This window comes from Pleurodeles waltl, chromosome 7 (genome assembly GCF_031143425.1).
Source record: "Pleurodeles waltl isolate 20211129_DDA chromosome 7, aPleWal1.hap1.20221129, whole genome shotgun sequence".
Classification (NCBI taxonomy): domain Eukaryota; kingdom Metazoa; phylum Chordata; class Amphibia; order Caudata; family Salamandridae; genus Pleurodeles; species Pleurodeles waltl.
The window spans coordinates 528324215-528340406 of NC_090446.1; the positions used below are offsets into that span (position 1 = coordinate 528324215).

General features: G+C 41.1%; 1 protein-coding gene across 1 annotated transcript in view; it reads left to right on the forward strand.

Moving 5' to 3' along the window:
• Window positions 1-16192, forward strand: part of LOC138246908 (transmembrane protease serine 9-like) — a 189840-nt gene that overhangs the window by 172728 nt on the left and 920 nt on the right. The window lies entirely within an intron of this gene.

Below are 16192 nucleotides of genomic sequence, written 5' to 3' on the forward strand. Positions count from 1 at the left end.
AAATAATTGAGAATATGTAGTGTCTGTCAATTGGCAGTGTGTCAAATGGACTTATGTTAGACTGTTTGAAGCACTGAAATTCTGTGTATTGGACTTTCATTGATACACACATCTCATTACCCTCTCTTGCATCTCATTACATCTTACACTGACTGTGACAGGACTCTGGCGGTTTTACAAGACTTTTAATAGATTAAAACGTAAGTGCTATATTCAAATGGTTAATAAACAAATTATTGGACATAGTTGGGAGTAATTTACCTTCTTCTTACTGAATATTATAAAATTTTAGGGATCGTCAACCATGCCAACAGCATAGTCCCTTGTGAAACTTTGAGAATTTTGAATTCCACCAGATTCATTTGTAGCCCTGCATTCTATGGCATCTGAAAAATGATGCTTTAAACATGCTCACTAGTGTCCTTCTACACTCTGTGCTGGACTACAGTAACGTGGCGCTGCTCAGGTGTAGACATTCATAGCTGCCAAGTGTCCCCATGACAAATATCTTACTTTATCAGTGCTGACCTTTTAACAGAAATCACATTATATTTTGGGACATGACATTTTGCAGTTAACAATGTAACTATGGGCTCAAAACCCAGCAATATAGTGCATTTGTGTTAAAAAGCTCAGATTATCTGAATGTAGCGCACATAACAATGATCCACGGTGCAGCTATGAATTTTGTTGGTATGTGGAAATTCTTGCATCATGTTTACATGACTATCCCATGTGTATGGTGGCAGAGCTTATTTCACAGGTACCTGCCACTACGTCTTGCATTTCATGTTTAAAGCCTGGGATGTTTGACAGGTGACCTGCTATCAGTCCTGACTTTTTATGAAAGAGAGTTTATGTATCCATAGGTTGTACACATTCTAAGTCTGTAGGTAAATGTGAAAGTACATATTGCCCTGGTTTCTTCTGCACCAGACATTTAACCAATCAGTGAAAGAATAAACACTGCTAAAATATTCCCAGGTTCTCTACAGTATATAAATTAATTAGATCAGACATAAACATGCTTCTACACCCTGAACCTTTAATTCAAGCACGCAAAACTGGAGAAAACAAAAGGAAGAAGAGACAATATTTTAGTATGATCCCTAATCAACAAAACTCAAGAAGAATATTTGTGCACTTGTATTTCTTGCTGCTATCTTGTATAACAAAGTTACACATTTGTTAACCCTTTCAGAAAGAAATAGAAATTACTCATTTTCTCTCAGTATCCTTTCTTTGAATGCCATTATAGTTGTGGTTGTGCAGGTCTTTGTATGTTTATAGTATGAGAGCAGTTTCTGTATTGGTGGGATTTTATCAGTTAATATAGGTTTAAACCTAAACAGTGTAGCCTATTGATATAACACTGCTTGGTAGGAGTATTCCATGTCCAAAACCAATAAAGACTGGCAATAGATTTCTATATTTAGCATCATTAAATTCAAAGAGCGCTTCTCTAAAGTTGGTGAATTCTTCTGAAGTTGTTCCCAATGAGTGGTGGTCGAAAGTGGAACAGATATGGACTAAAAGCAAAAGTGTAGCGCTAAATAGAGGAGAAACCCAGGGTTTGCGCAGATGTCTGATTGCACATAGATGTGGTGTTGCTATCATTTGTAGACGAGCAGTAATAAGGTAATGCGCTGACATGGGTGATCTGTGGGTGAAGGAAAGGTCTGGTATGGTGGCCCAAACTAGTCACAGAGATGGCAGTAGTGTTAGATATGGATAGGAAGGAAACAATGCATTCTTGATGCCTCCTCCCCCTTTTCAATTTGTACAAGGATACAAGATCCAACCTCACTATGGATGTACCCAATTGTGATGGAGATTTTTTTGTTGACATCATATGGTTGGGCAGCGTACAGCTGGTTTAATGTTAACATTTGATATAGCATGATTATTGCCCTGGGCCAAGGGCCTCAAGACAAATTTATGTCTTTAATCCAGTGTCAACAATATAAATTGGGAAAGTATTAAAAAACTCTTCGAAGCAGCTTAGCTCTCACATGATTTTGGTGCACACTGGCCCGCACTCTGGATATTAAGCTGTGACAAAAAAACAGGCGCACAGATGTTCTTAATGCCAAAGATATTAAGCACCTCCCAGTCAGCTCTAGAGTGCTCCCACTGGAATTATACCCACTGGAATTATGTGGCGGGGAGCACCAAAATATGCCATGGGGTTGACTAAATTATGCTATAAAAGGGCCAAATCATGCACTATAATGTGTGACACATTTTTTGATAGAGTTACTTCATTATGCTGTAATTTGTACACATGGTAATACTGTCTTGGCAAACCTTTTCCTTCATTAGTACCAATTTAACAACCAAATACAGAAATAAGCACTGGAAAGATGACCAGTTAACCTTTGCGAAGGGCCTTTCCCCACACACAGACAATTTTAGTAACTTTCAATCCATTTGCGCTAAACACAATTTTTTTAAAATCTACAGATTATGCAGCAGAATATGGTTTATGTGGCAACTGCGGCAAATCCATATTTATGCAAAAAAGAATCACAGAACTCCAGGTGTCCTGCTCCTGCTCATAAGTAAGGCTACTAAGTAACATGTCACAAGCACACACTGGAAGACAAAATTAAGCCGGGTGCTGTGTCTGTGCATTACTGGTGTTAGGTGCAAAGGTAAAACTGCTACAAAGAGAGACGTGAGGGGTTGAAAAATAAACATATATTTAGACCCATATTTATACTTTTTTAGCGCCGCACTTGCGTCATTTTCTGACGCAAAAGCGGCGCAAACTTGCAAAATACAATTGTATTTTGCGTGTTTGCGCCGTTTTTGCGTCAAAAAGTGGCGCAAATGCGGCGCTAAAAAAGTATAAATATGGATTAGTGTGTAATGGTCCCAGATGAGTCTGCTGTATGCAGAGACATTGCCCTTTATAATGACTCTCCATCACATTTATCAGGGAGACGGCAGCAGGTGAATCCTGCATGCTCTGCTACTGAGGCGTCTGACCGACCCTCGTCCGGTCACGTCTCGTTCACTTTCGTGGCATGGTTGGGAAGCTGAGCGAGACGCGGAGGAGCCGCGTCAGAAACACAGAATATGAGGAGTGAGCACAATGACATTTTGGAGCTGCAAGGTCGATGATGGCAAAGCAGTTAGACCTGTTCTGACTTGTCCAATTGGTTCGAAGCTTGAGAGGAGAAACAAGCCGGGAGACGGGTGGCAACTGTGCAAAGTGCAGAGAAGCCATGAGAAGTGGTGAGGGGCTTTCTGCTGACTTTTTCTTGACTGTTAGGTATGGCATATTAGGCGACAGGCCAATTGACCAAGTAAACACTCAGCGGGGTATCTCCCCCTTAACATTTTATCCTCAATGTATACATAGTCTTAGTGCATGCGGCAAGCAGGTTGCCCAGCAGGAATAAATCCAAAATTGTACAAAACTGTGTTTCCGCTAGTGTTCTGGCTGTCTGGTCGTCTCTCCGTGTGAGGCGAAAAAATATAGATATTGGGGACAATAAACTTGTTTTTTTCCCTACAGCTACAGGGCTTGATCAGTCTGGCCTTGTGTTATTCATCATTGTTTATTGGATAGCATAGGCGCTACCAAAAGGCAATTCAGCAGTACAACTATAAGAAGAGGAGTAAGTCAGAGGGCAGAAGGGGGAAATAAAGAAAAAGAAAAGGAAAAAAGGGGGAAAAGAAAAGAGAAAAGAAATGAAAAAACACTTCAAGGTTGGCACTGTGGGCAATGCGGATTCCTCCGCACTGACGCAAAGGGCCTAGAAAAGAGCAGGCCAACTTGTCGTAAGGGCAAATTGTATCCCACACTCTTGTAAGGAGAGAAGGATGTCCTCTAATTCTTGAAGTCCGGAGGATATCCTGTTGCGTCAGTGTGTAGGGGCAGGTGTTGAAGCGGTGCAGCAGAGGGTGGGCTCCTTGGTGGGCCCTCTCCATGTCTCCATGGCCACAGAAACAGTGCCCAAGTCAATTGACCCTTCTACGGTTCCTCTGGAATCTGCAGCCAAGGATACGGTTGCCCTTTCCTCTCTCTTGACCTTGGGGCCATTTCCTCCCAGTGGGGCTAGCCTGGATCTTGAGCCAAAACCTGGGGAAGTTAAAGACTATCCTCTTTTTGTTAAAGGTAGAGTGGGTCCTGCTGTCTCAGAACCCACTCAGCCTAACATCCTTCAGGCAGATCCATTGGAACTTGCCTCTGTTTCTTCCCCCTCAGTATCGCACACAGAGCTTCAGGGCCAAATTGTGCAATATTGCTTCTCCTCTGTTAAGTACTCTGACCAGCAGGCAAAACAGCAGCAAGCTTCCATGGACGAAGTAGTGATTATGCAGATGGACACCAAAAATATGCTTAATATGATACTGGAAGAGATCAGAGGTCTTAAGGCATCATTGGCCACGAGGTAGCAGCTCTTCATGCAAGGTGTCTTATCCAGGTGGCTGGTTGACACCTGTTCGGTATAAGTCAATAAGGACGCTCGATGAAGGACCACACGCCAATTATGAATGCAATTTAGCTTTACTAGAATTTCAGGTAGATGTAGGCATTTAGCACATTAATAATAGTAGAATAAGAATAGCAATGAAAAGCATCTATTTATATATAAGTACACTACAAAGAGCATCTATGCATATATATAAGCAAAAAGTTTATTGACAGATATAAGTTTTGATTAACTGTATACCAAAATGCATCACACTACGATGTTCAGGAAGCAAAATATAAACGAGCTGAATACTTCAGATAAGCTTTGATTTACTGCACACCAAAATGCATGTTTCAGTTACTGCTGCAGGCTCACACTACGATGTTTAGAAAGCAAACTATAAACAAGCTGAATACTTCAGGTTATAAACACAGTGCAAGCATAAATAATCAATCATTATAATAGAGCAGAGAAACAAAGGCCTTTCATCCCTGTGTGGAACTTAACTTAGTCCACGAAATGCTGGGAAGCCCTCTACCGTCTGCTTGGACCTCTCTCCCGCTCAAGCATCACGGTCAGCAAAACAGGGAGGCAGCGCTGGGCCATGGCAGCTTTCACAACTCCATCTGCGAGCTTCAATTCCCTCACCCGCCTTTCAGTGTTTAAGTAACCTGAAGTTTGGATTCTATACCCTTCCAGTATTTTCTAGCTATGTTATCAGTACATGTCTCTTGGCTGCCTTGCCATTCCCTGGCCATTGTTTTCATTCCATCTTTTACTGTGGTCTCGTTCTCAAAGTTGAGTCTGAATCTCCTTCACAGCCTGTTTCTCACACATGCAGCTGCGAATAAGTTTATCTACGGAATGTCAAAATAAAACAAGCTTGAAAGCGAACATCGTGAATTTCTTCCACGTTGCTCTGGCTTCGGCAGGCATCACGCTCATCTACACTGTTCAAGCTAATTAACCCTTCGCGTCACAATGTCTTCCGCACCTTTCCCTATACTGATCACAAGGCTTGCTAAAATTGAGCAGGTAATGACTCAGCTCCTGGAGAGGCTTAGGGAGGCAGAGGCCAGAGTGTCACAGCTAGAAGATCAATTCGTATCGATTTAGAAGCTTGTTTCCCAGCTTGAAAAGCAGAATATTTATCTCTCAAGGCCAAATTTAAGGAGTTTGAAAATCCCTCCTGGCATTCCAGTTTGTGGATTGTTGGTGTTCCAGAGGGCTGTGAAGACCAGCAAGTCCTTCAATGGGTCGACACTTTCATTAGATCCCAGATCATCCCAGATTTCTCAATGGATCTATTGATAACCAGGGCCAATCATGTACCGGCTTACCCCCCTCCGAGTCCTAAGTTTCCATGTACTATTTTGGTCAACATTATCGGAATAAGGAAAGGGTGCTGGCAGAGGATATAAAGCGCAAACCATTTTCCACACCTGAGATCCCCCAATGATGCATCTTTTCCGATATGACTACTTCAGCTGCTCACAGGAGAAAAGACTTTGTGAAATTGATGCATCTTTTCAAGGCCCAGGGCCTGCAAGAATTAACTGTACTGCAGTCAAAACTGAGAGTTCTGGCCAAGGGACACTTTTATCTATTTATTGATGTGGCAGAGGCTCAGCAGTTTCTCCATGAAATCTGTAATAAGTCAAATACGTCAAATGCCTAGATTTGAATGCTGATTAAGCTTGGTTTTCACCTGGCTAGTCTAACAACTGGATTGTTTGAAAATGCTAAAAAAAAAAAAAATTAATCCTTAGTGTGATTGTGGCTTGTGGGGGAGAGGGGACCGGGGGTATCCACAGGGTGAAATGTCAGAGCACCCTATTTATGGTGTCACATGGCAGGAGGGGTAATGCAGGCAATTCCCCACCTGCAAGGGTTTTTTCTTTTTTTCTGTTTCATTGTTTGTTTTTTGAGCTTCAAGTTTGGGATGAGTCACCCTTTTTGGGAGGACAGGTGGAGTTGTGAGGGGGGTTCACACAATGTAAAAAGAGCAGATTTAAGAGCAGATCAGAGTGCAAAGCTGTATTACTGAGCATACATCTGTGCAAGGTTGCTTTTGAAATGTCCCGGATGGGGAGGATTTCCTTAATTGGGCATAATGTAGATAAAAACATAAGGCTGAATTATTGTTTAAACGCAGAAGTAAACGCAGGATCATGTTCTAAAAGCAGGCTGATATTTGGTTGCAATAGGATGTGAAATTAGATGTGTTTCTTGTAACATAAATGGTATTTCAAATAGACAGAAATATGTGGAAGTGATATGTTGGCAAGGGACTTTCTGGCCAGATGTTATATATTTGCAGGAAACACATCTGAAGACCAACAGCCTTAAAATCAAATACCAAAAAGTTTTGGGCAAGCGTTTTACGCTCCCCTACGTTTAGCGGTAAGAGGAGTGGCAATTCCTTTGGGTAAGGACAATGAATGGCAGGTTTGTGATGTGATTCAAGATTTCCAGGACAGGTGGTTGTGGTTGAAGGTTCAAGTTAACGGCACTCCCCTAAAACTGGTTAATTATTATGTCCCTGTTTCAGGTGACCCAGGCTTTTTGTCACAGATTTATAAGGTGGCAATGGGTGCTGCCGGTTCACTGGTTTTGGGGGGCAATTTTAACTTTTTTCAGTACTTAGTGCTGGATACTTTAAACAAGTAAAAAAACTAAGGCCAAAAATGAAGATCTTAAAAGTAATTAAACATAATTTTGCTCTAGTGGATCTGTGGAGGTGTGATCATCCCAGCACCTGTTTTTAACCACGATATCATACTGCGTCTCGCATTGACTTGTTTTTTGCTCTCCTGTTGTATTGAGAGGCTTAATTCTGATATCTGGGCCAATTCTTTTTGTATCCATTTGGTGGTTTTGATTACAATTAAGGTAGAAGGGCCTAGGAAGGAGAGGCCTAAGTGGCAACTCAATGTGTCTCTTTTAGCCAGTGAGGCATGTCTCATAGATATGCAGCAGTTTATCCAGGATTTATTTTTTAAATCCTTGGTACCGCCTCAATTTTGTTCTGTATGGGAGGTGTTTAAAGCTGCGGCAAGGGCCCATATTATCGCCCATCAGGCTTGGCAAAGTAAGAATCGTAGAAAACATAATGCTTCACTTCAAGCAGATGTTGATTCGGCCTCACATGCCAACATCAGAGCTGGTAGGCCCCCCGCCACAGTACAGACTCTGGCTAAGGCTAAAGGAAAGCTGCGGGAATTCTTTACGTTAAAGAAAATTAAGAGCTTAAGGGTTTATCGTCAAAAATTATATGAAGAGAATCAGCACATAGGTAGATTCCTGGCCGGGTCTACTAGGATTGGGCAAGAAGCATCAATGGTTAAAGAATTAGCTAACTCAACCACGGGTGGGATAGTTAATGATAGGGCTTAGGTATCAGCATTATTTCTGCAGCATTATAAGACACTTTATGAAGTTGGTTATCAGACTACGCAGCAGCAGGTACGGGACTATTTTCAACCAATTTGCCTTCCATGGATGACCTGTTCTCAGGCTGAAAAACACACTACTGTTATTTCTATTATGGAAATTCAGGAAGTTCTTTCAGCTACCTCAAATTGGAAGGCAGCTGACAATGATGGCTTTCCTGTGGAATTTGATAAAAGTGTTGCTAAAGATCTGTTATTCTTTTTGACCGACTTGTTTAATTCAGTGCTAGAAGGGGGGAGATTACCCTTACATTCAAGGAATCTACAATAGTTAGCTTTTTAATGAAAGGGAAGAACCCTTGTGATGTAAATTCATACCATCCCATAAGCTTGCTCAACACAGATTATAAACTGTTCATGAAGATATGGGCTGCCCCTATCTCTCCCCTAGCTCAGACTCTAATTTATAGGGATCAGACAACCTTTGTGGCTGGTCGACTGACGGCTGCTAACCATGGGCGTCATTTAGGAGTGCCAAGGTATCCAACTGTGACCCCTGGCTTGCCCCTTGAGACCTGTGGCACTGCCTTTGCGACCCCTTGCCTCAGAGGTAGCAAATCAGCGACAGGAACATAGTGGCAGCTTGTCATTATAGACAGTGTTTGAAGCTCCACTCGCTTTGTTTTCTCTAAGTTTTTTGTTACACTAATAGTGAATAATGCTTAATTATTCACTATTAGTGTGATAGAAAATGGATTACGATTATCTGGAATATGATTTTCCCGAGCAGTTGTGGTAAGTAAAAATAAAAACACTATTAAATGTATGTTGTGTGCATGCTTACAAATGAGTGTGTATTTACGTATGAGAGAGAGAGTGTTTAAGTGTGAATGTGTGTGTATGTGTAAGCATATGTGTTTAAGTCAAATTGAAGGTCAAAGGGTGTGTGATGTCATTTTCGCTACCCCTGGCATTTTGGTGAATTGGCATTCATGCTGCTAACACTGGCTTTCAAGTACAAGCATTAGATTATTTCACAGCTAATAATGCCAGAGTTTATAATGTTCGATGCTCAGAAAGCTTTCAATTTAGTCAATTGGCATGCTCTCTTTTTTTTCTCTTAGAAAATGTGGTTTCCCTTCCTAATTTATTGATCTGCTTGGTAAGCTATATCAAGGTGCCCATGCTGAAGTCATGGTAAATTCTCAGCTGGCAGGAGTAGTCGGCATTAATTGGGGGGCACGGGAGGGATGCCCTCTTTCTCATATTTTATTTACTTTTTTTTTAGAAACCCTTGCAGCTAGGATTAGGGCGAATTTGGTAATTGCAGCCCCTATTTCAGTATATCTAAATTGAAAATGTTTGCCGATGAGGTCATTCTCTATCTGAAACCTGATAGAGAGAATGTACAAAGAGCAATAGAGGAGTTTTCACAGTTCCAGGATATTGGGGCTATAAAATGAATCATAATAAAACTGAACTGCTTCTTTCCAATACTCCTGCTAGTAATCTTTCTGACTCCTTACAGCAACAAGCATCATCCCAAGCCCCAATTCAATATCTTGGGATATATGTTACAAACAATTTTTCTCAGTTGTTTCAGTTAAACTTCCTTCCTATGTTTTATAAAATTAAGAGTCTTTTGGATACATAGACACTTCTTCCATTGACTTTGGAAGGCAGGGTGGTTCTTATTAAAATGTCTGTTTTCCCGCTGCTTTATTATTTCTATTCTCTAATATTCCTATTAAAATAAACAAGAGAATTTTTAGCGACCCTGACACTTTGCTTAGCCAATTTATGTGGAACCATAAAACACCCAGGGTGAAGTACTCAGTGCTCCAACTCGTGACTGTGCACAGTGGGTTGGCTCTTCCTCATTTACAGACATATTATGAGGCAGCCCTCCTAGAAATCCTGACCAGAATATTGATTCGGGGGGCTATGTTCGATACATTTTTCTGGATATTATGATGTGCGAGGCTGGCACACTGCTTCCGCTTTTTTTAAGATCCCGAAATTACCTAAGAAAACTAGATATAAGCTAATACATGGCTGGAGTGCTTGGCTGTCATTGTTTTATCGTGCTATTCACATCTCTCCAGGTTCTACATTTTTTACTCTACATGAGCTCAGATTTGTGTGCCTATAATTTTCTTTATCACATATTGAATTTTGGCATTGTTCAGGGATTAAGGAAATAGGACAGTTCTTGCTTCAGGGTAGATATATGACTTGGCAAGAGATCTGTGCATGACTTGGTGAGTCATTGTAGTGCTTTCCTCTTATTTAGTTTCTAAGCACTAACATAGCACACCAGAGATGCACTTCTGAGGTCAAAGAAGACTTTTATTGTTGTTAATTCTTCCCCAACCCCAATTTTTATGTATGACGAATTAGTAGCTTTCAAGTCCGCGTTAATCAAACAAAATATATCAGTTTGCAATATACACAGCAGGTTATATTTATAAGATATTGAATGCAAAGCAAAACAAATACTTCACCGTGTGGGAAACTATCTACAGCTTCATCTTTCTAAGGTCTGCAAGCTGATGACCCCTGTCAGCCGCGAGAAAGAGATTCATCTACCCACACGGGATTGCTGGCAGCTGGCGCCAAGCTCCAGCACGAGGTCCGGCAGATTCGAATCTGACTCTCTGCAGCCTGTTACATTCGTTACAAAGGTGTGCCCCCTCCTCTCAGACCTGGGAAACTGAGCAAGCCTTTTGGAGACTGGCCAGGTCTCCAAGACTACTCCTGTTCCCAAGCTCAAGCGAAGAAAAACAACACCCATGTACCCTCTCTTATCAGGTCTAGTCTACTGTGAGAAAAACATCTTGGTTCATCTGGTGCAAAAACACAGCTTGGAAAAATACAGCTTGGATTCTCAACTGCAATGTCTAACTCCACGTTAAAGGCAATGGGCAGCTAACCTAAATATCAAATGCAATGTCTAGTGTCATGTCAAAGCCAATAAGCATCTAAGCTGAATACAAAATGCAATGTCTTAATATCATGTCAAAGCCAATAGGCAGAATATCTAATAGCATGTCAAAGTCAATAGGCAGCTAAATTGAATACATCATGTCAAAGCCAATAGGAATGCAATGTCAAAGCCAATAGGCGGCTAGACTGGATACAGCATGTCAAAGCCAATAGGCAGAATACAGAATGTAATGACTAATGCAATGTCAAAGCCCATAGGCGGCTAAACTGAATACAGAAAGCAATGGCTAATGCCATGTCAAAGCCCATAGGCGGCTAAACTGAACAAAACATACCATGTGCTACTGGTGAACATCGAGCAACTAATATGCGCAGTGGTGAAACACAAAGTCATTGGTCAAACAAACTCCATCAAATGGCAGTACATTCCGCCCTTTGACCAATGAATTTTTGTTTCACATATCTCTTGTTTCAAACAAAAACAAAAAAACATCAGCACATAAAAAAAACATTATCAGCAAGTCAGATTTGAATGATCAAAGCAATCCCTGTAAAGCAATAGAAGTGAATTAACACATTGATCTCATAACCTTTCACATCAGATACAACTATACAGAAAAGACTGGGCAATTTTTATACTCTGAGTGAGTCTCTAATTCAACAGTGTTAGCCATTTGATGTGGCATGAGTTCTGCTCATGTAAAGGTGCACGGTCCACCTGAAAGGTTTTCTGGAAGGTAAGCAAAAGTCGGAGTTCCATATGAGAAGGGAAAAAAAAAAAAAACACAGCTTAGTTCCATTGGAAGAATGCAATCAAACAAGTTGAACTTGAACTGAAGGCGCAGTTTGCGCAAAATGGATCCATGGTGCTGGCACTTTACTCAGCCAGGTTCAGGTTGGGGGTTCGGTCCCTTCCCCGACCCCACACGCACACACCGGAAGGGGGACCACACAGCACACTCAGGGACAGTGGCGAAACGTGGTAGGATCTGCAAAAGAAACAAGTATGACTTTTCTTGCAAATAACATTTTTCATTTAAACTGCACCCTTCCTCTTTCTTTCCCTGTTTTATAATCAGCAGGACGTTTTTGGGGCCCTTTGTTATATTCACTGCAGGTTCTGGAGGATCACTTGGGGCTTCAGCCCACACATCAGTACTGAGGTTTTTATCTGCTGCGCCACAGCTTCCCTTTTCTTGCACTGTCAGATTGGCTGGGGCAGACTCATTCTTTACCAAACCTCCATTCACTGCACTTTTGTCAATTTGGGCCATTCTGTCTCCAATTTGTATGAATGAATCAGATTATTTTCTAGGTATCAGCATAATTTCGATTTTTCCTTGGTAATTTGCAGCAATCACTCTCCCTAAAACCTGATCAATTTGCCATTTCTGTTCTGGTAACTTTCCTCTCCCCAACTGCTCTGTGACTGCTTGCATGACAGATTGCTTTTGTGCGTGCTGCACAGTTTTTATCAAATCTAGAGGAATGTGCATCTCTCTCATCTCTGCCCACCTGTAAGTGGCTTTTTCTCTCAGCTGTTCACATTTCTGGGGCACCCACTTAGCCATCCCCACTAAGGCAGAATTCTGGGTGTACACTTCTCTCTCTGAATTTTTCTCATTAACATCTGCAAGGTAATTGAACCAGTTAGGTGCTAAAACATTAGCAATGAACCAAAAATCAGCGTAAAAATGACACATCTCACGTAGCTCTTGCTTAAAAATCTGATACAACGCTGTTCCTTCTACGGTGCCAGAAAACAACATTTCAGTCAATGAATCATTAGTAAAACAAACATGCTTTTTATCTTCAGTGGACACGAATTCAAATGGTGCACACAATTTCACCGGTAATTCTTTTACCTGTAGTACTCTAGCCCTGTCTTGCAAGTACCAGATCCATTGTATGATTCTAGCTAGGGGCACTATTTTCTTCCCTTGTTCATGATTTACATGTACATCAGTTTTTCCTTCTTGCACTGCGCAGAAACCTAAAGTCTGCATTATTTCATTTGCCAAATCACAAGCGCGCAGCTGCATATTATTTTTCACAGTGACCATATACAAAAGTGTTAGGATTTCACTCAAATGAGGGCTTTTCTGTTTCCAAAAATCAAACAAGCTAATGAAAGTCGGCTCTTGCTCTAAAATCTTTGGTTTTACTTGTGCATTTTGCAACGGTAACTCGTAAATCACATTCTGGTCTCTCTCCTTCGTGTTATCAGTTAAGGAATGCATTTTGGCTGCCAAAAACCCTGGCTCACACGAAAACTCAGTGCAGCTCGGAGCTGTCTTAACCCCCTCATTACTGGAATGGGACAAGAAAGATTCTTCAAAAACAGCAGTTTTATAACTTTCAGAATTATTTTGAATTATTGTATCCTGGCTAATTTGCTCACGTAAATTCCTATTTTCATGTTCCAACTTCCTACATTTCTCCTGCATTTCTCTGTAAGCAGATAAAGGTATCCAGACCTTTCTGTCATCATTACTTCCAAAAGACACTTTTTCTAGATATGTACAACAGAAATTATTTCTCAAAACACTATCAGGCATTTTAGCTACACATGCATTTTCAAAAATGGTCTGCTGTGCTTCTGTAATTCTCCAAACAGAAAACAATTCACAGTTTTTCTTAGCACCATCGGGCAGTTTACCAACACATGCATTCTCAGACATGGTCTGCCGTGCTACTGTGATTCTCCAAAAAAAAAAACAATTTCTGTAATTCTCCAAACAACAAAAACAATTACACTTTTAAAGTGTGCACTTAGAAATCTACCAACTCGTCAACACCCTCTTAATCACCTCTTAATGACCGACCCCACGCCTTCTGGTACCAATTGTAGTGCTTTCCTCTTATTTAGTTTCTAAGCACTAACATAACACACCAGAAATGCACTTCTGAGGTCAAAGAAGACTTTTATTGTTGTTAATTCTTCCCCAACCCCAATTTTTATGTATGACGAATTAATAGCTTTCAAGTCCGCGTTAATCAAACAAAATATATCAGTTTGCAATATACACAGCAGGTTATATTTATAAGATATTGAATGCAAAGCAAAACAAATACTTCACCGTGTGGGAAACTATCTACAGCTTCATCTTTCTAAGGTCTGCAAGCTGATGACCCCTGTCAGCCGCGAGAAAGAGATTCATCTACCCACACGGGATTGCTGGCAGCTGGCGCCAAGCTCCAGCACGAGGTCCGGCAGATTCGAATCTGACTCTCTGCAGCCTGTTACATTCGTTACAAAGGTGTGCCCCCTCCTCTCAGACCTGGGAAACTGAGCAAGCCTTTTGGAGACTGGCCAGGTCTCCAAGACTACTCCTGTTCCCAAGCTCAAGCGAAGAAAAACAACACCCATGTACCCTCTCTTATCAGGTCTAGTCTACTGTGAGAAAAACATCTTGGTTCATCTGGTGCAAAAACACAGCTTGGAAAAATACAGCTTGGATTCTCAACTGCAATGTCTAACTCCACGTTAAAGGCAATGGGCAGCTAACCTAAATATCAAATGCAATGTCTAGTGTCATGTCAAAGCCAATAAGCATCTAAGCTGAATACAAAATGCAATGTCTTAATATCATGTCAAAGCCAATAGGCAGAATATCTAATAGCATGTCAAAGTCAATAGGCAGCTAAATTGAATACATCATGTCAAAGCCAATAGGAATGCAATGTCAAAGCCAATAGGCGGCTAGACTGGATACAGCATGTCAAAGCCAATAGGCAGAATACAGAATGTAATGACTAATGCAATGTCAAAGCCCATAGGCGGCTAAACTGAATACAGAAAGCAATGGCTAATGCCATGTCAAAGCCCATAGGCGGCTAAACTGAACAAAACATACCATGTGCTACTGGTGAACATTGAGCAACTAATATGCGCAGTGGTGAAACACAAAGTCATTGGTCAAACAAACTCCATCAAATGGCAGTACAGTCATGCAAACTATTTAGTTTTAGTTTTCAGCAGATTGTACCAGAAATGCACCCGGTGTTGCGGGCGCTTTGTAAGTCTAATCTTTCTGGTATAGGGAATTGGTATGAACTGTTACACAACCTAGGCGCACAGGTATGCCTCACTGCGGCTTTAGAGAAGATTGATGGAGTCCTGCAATGTAGGTTCTCTGAGGTGGCTTGGCAAGCAATTTCACCTTTGGGCCATAAGGCCTTAAGGGCGGCCAATTCAAGAGAATGTCATTCTTATCTTGTTGGATGGCATACTATACTCCAGTGGCTCGCCATACAAAACTCCCTTCTCTAGAGGATTGGTGCTTTCAGTCTAAGCAGGAAGGCGCTGGTGCGTGGCCTCAAATTTTTTATTCCTGCCCAAAACTGGTGCTCCTTTGGCATTCACTTCCCTCTGCCTTGAGCCAGGATTTGGGTGCAGCTATAGACTGGGATCCTTCATAGTTCTATTTGGGTTTGTTCATCAAACACAAGGTATCAATGGAGTAAACCAACACTAATATTTATGCCTAGTGCATCTGTTGCCAGGTCACTTATTGTTCAATTCTGGCGTACAGAGTGGGTTCCATCATATAGAGAATGGCTTGAGAAAATGTTTAGAGTAAGAAGGTTCGAGGAGGCATATGCTAAAAGGGTGGAAAGCTTGAAGAGATTTCAGTCATTGTGGTACTATTTGAATTTTTTGTAAAATGTCGGGACAACTTTGATGTTATTATCTGAAATTCGGAAGGGGTTGTGTGAAGGTACTACCCGGATATCAGCTGTACGTTTTTTCCTTGCACATCAGCATTTGTGTATTGTTGCATCCAGCATTCCTGAGCACTTTTATTCTAATCTGGTATCGAAGTTGTATGCCTTTTTTTAAGAACATCAGCACTTTCATACTGCTCAATCTTGCAAAACGGCCCATTGGCACCATATGGGCATTTGCTTTCCTTGGCTTTGGGCCTGGTTTGGAGAACAGATGTAGTGTTGGAACAATTGTTGGTCCCATCTGATCTGCTCCACAAAGAAGGGGGCAGTAAACAAGTACATCTGCACAGATGCTTACGTCTATTGCACTTTGTGACCCGGTTATCCAGCATCAGGAGGCACTTTAGCACATGTTCACTTTTATTCAATTGTAAGATCCTAGCTGTATGCCTTTTGCAAAACACATTAACACATTTGTATAGTTCATACAAAATCTGTAAGTACTTCAGCGCATGTTCGCTTGTACTCATTCTAGGACATCGTGATTTAGAGCTTAGACTAGGATCCATATACATACGGTTATTAACATTCAGGAATTCGGTCTCATGTCAGGATCTGAGCTTTACTTATTGATTGTCAAACATGCTGTACTGATCTTTGATGTGGGTTCCGGGATGGTTCAGTTTATTGGTATTATGTGTGATATGTATTATGTTTACTCATATCTGCTCAATAAAAATATATTTTTTTAAAACA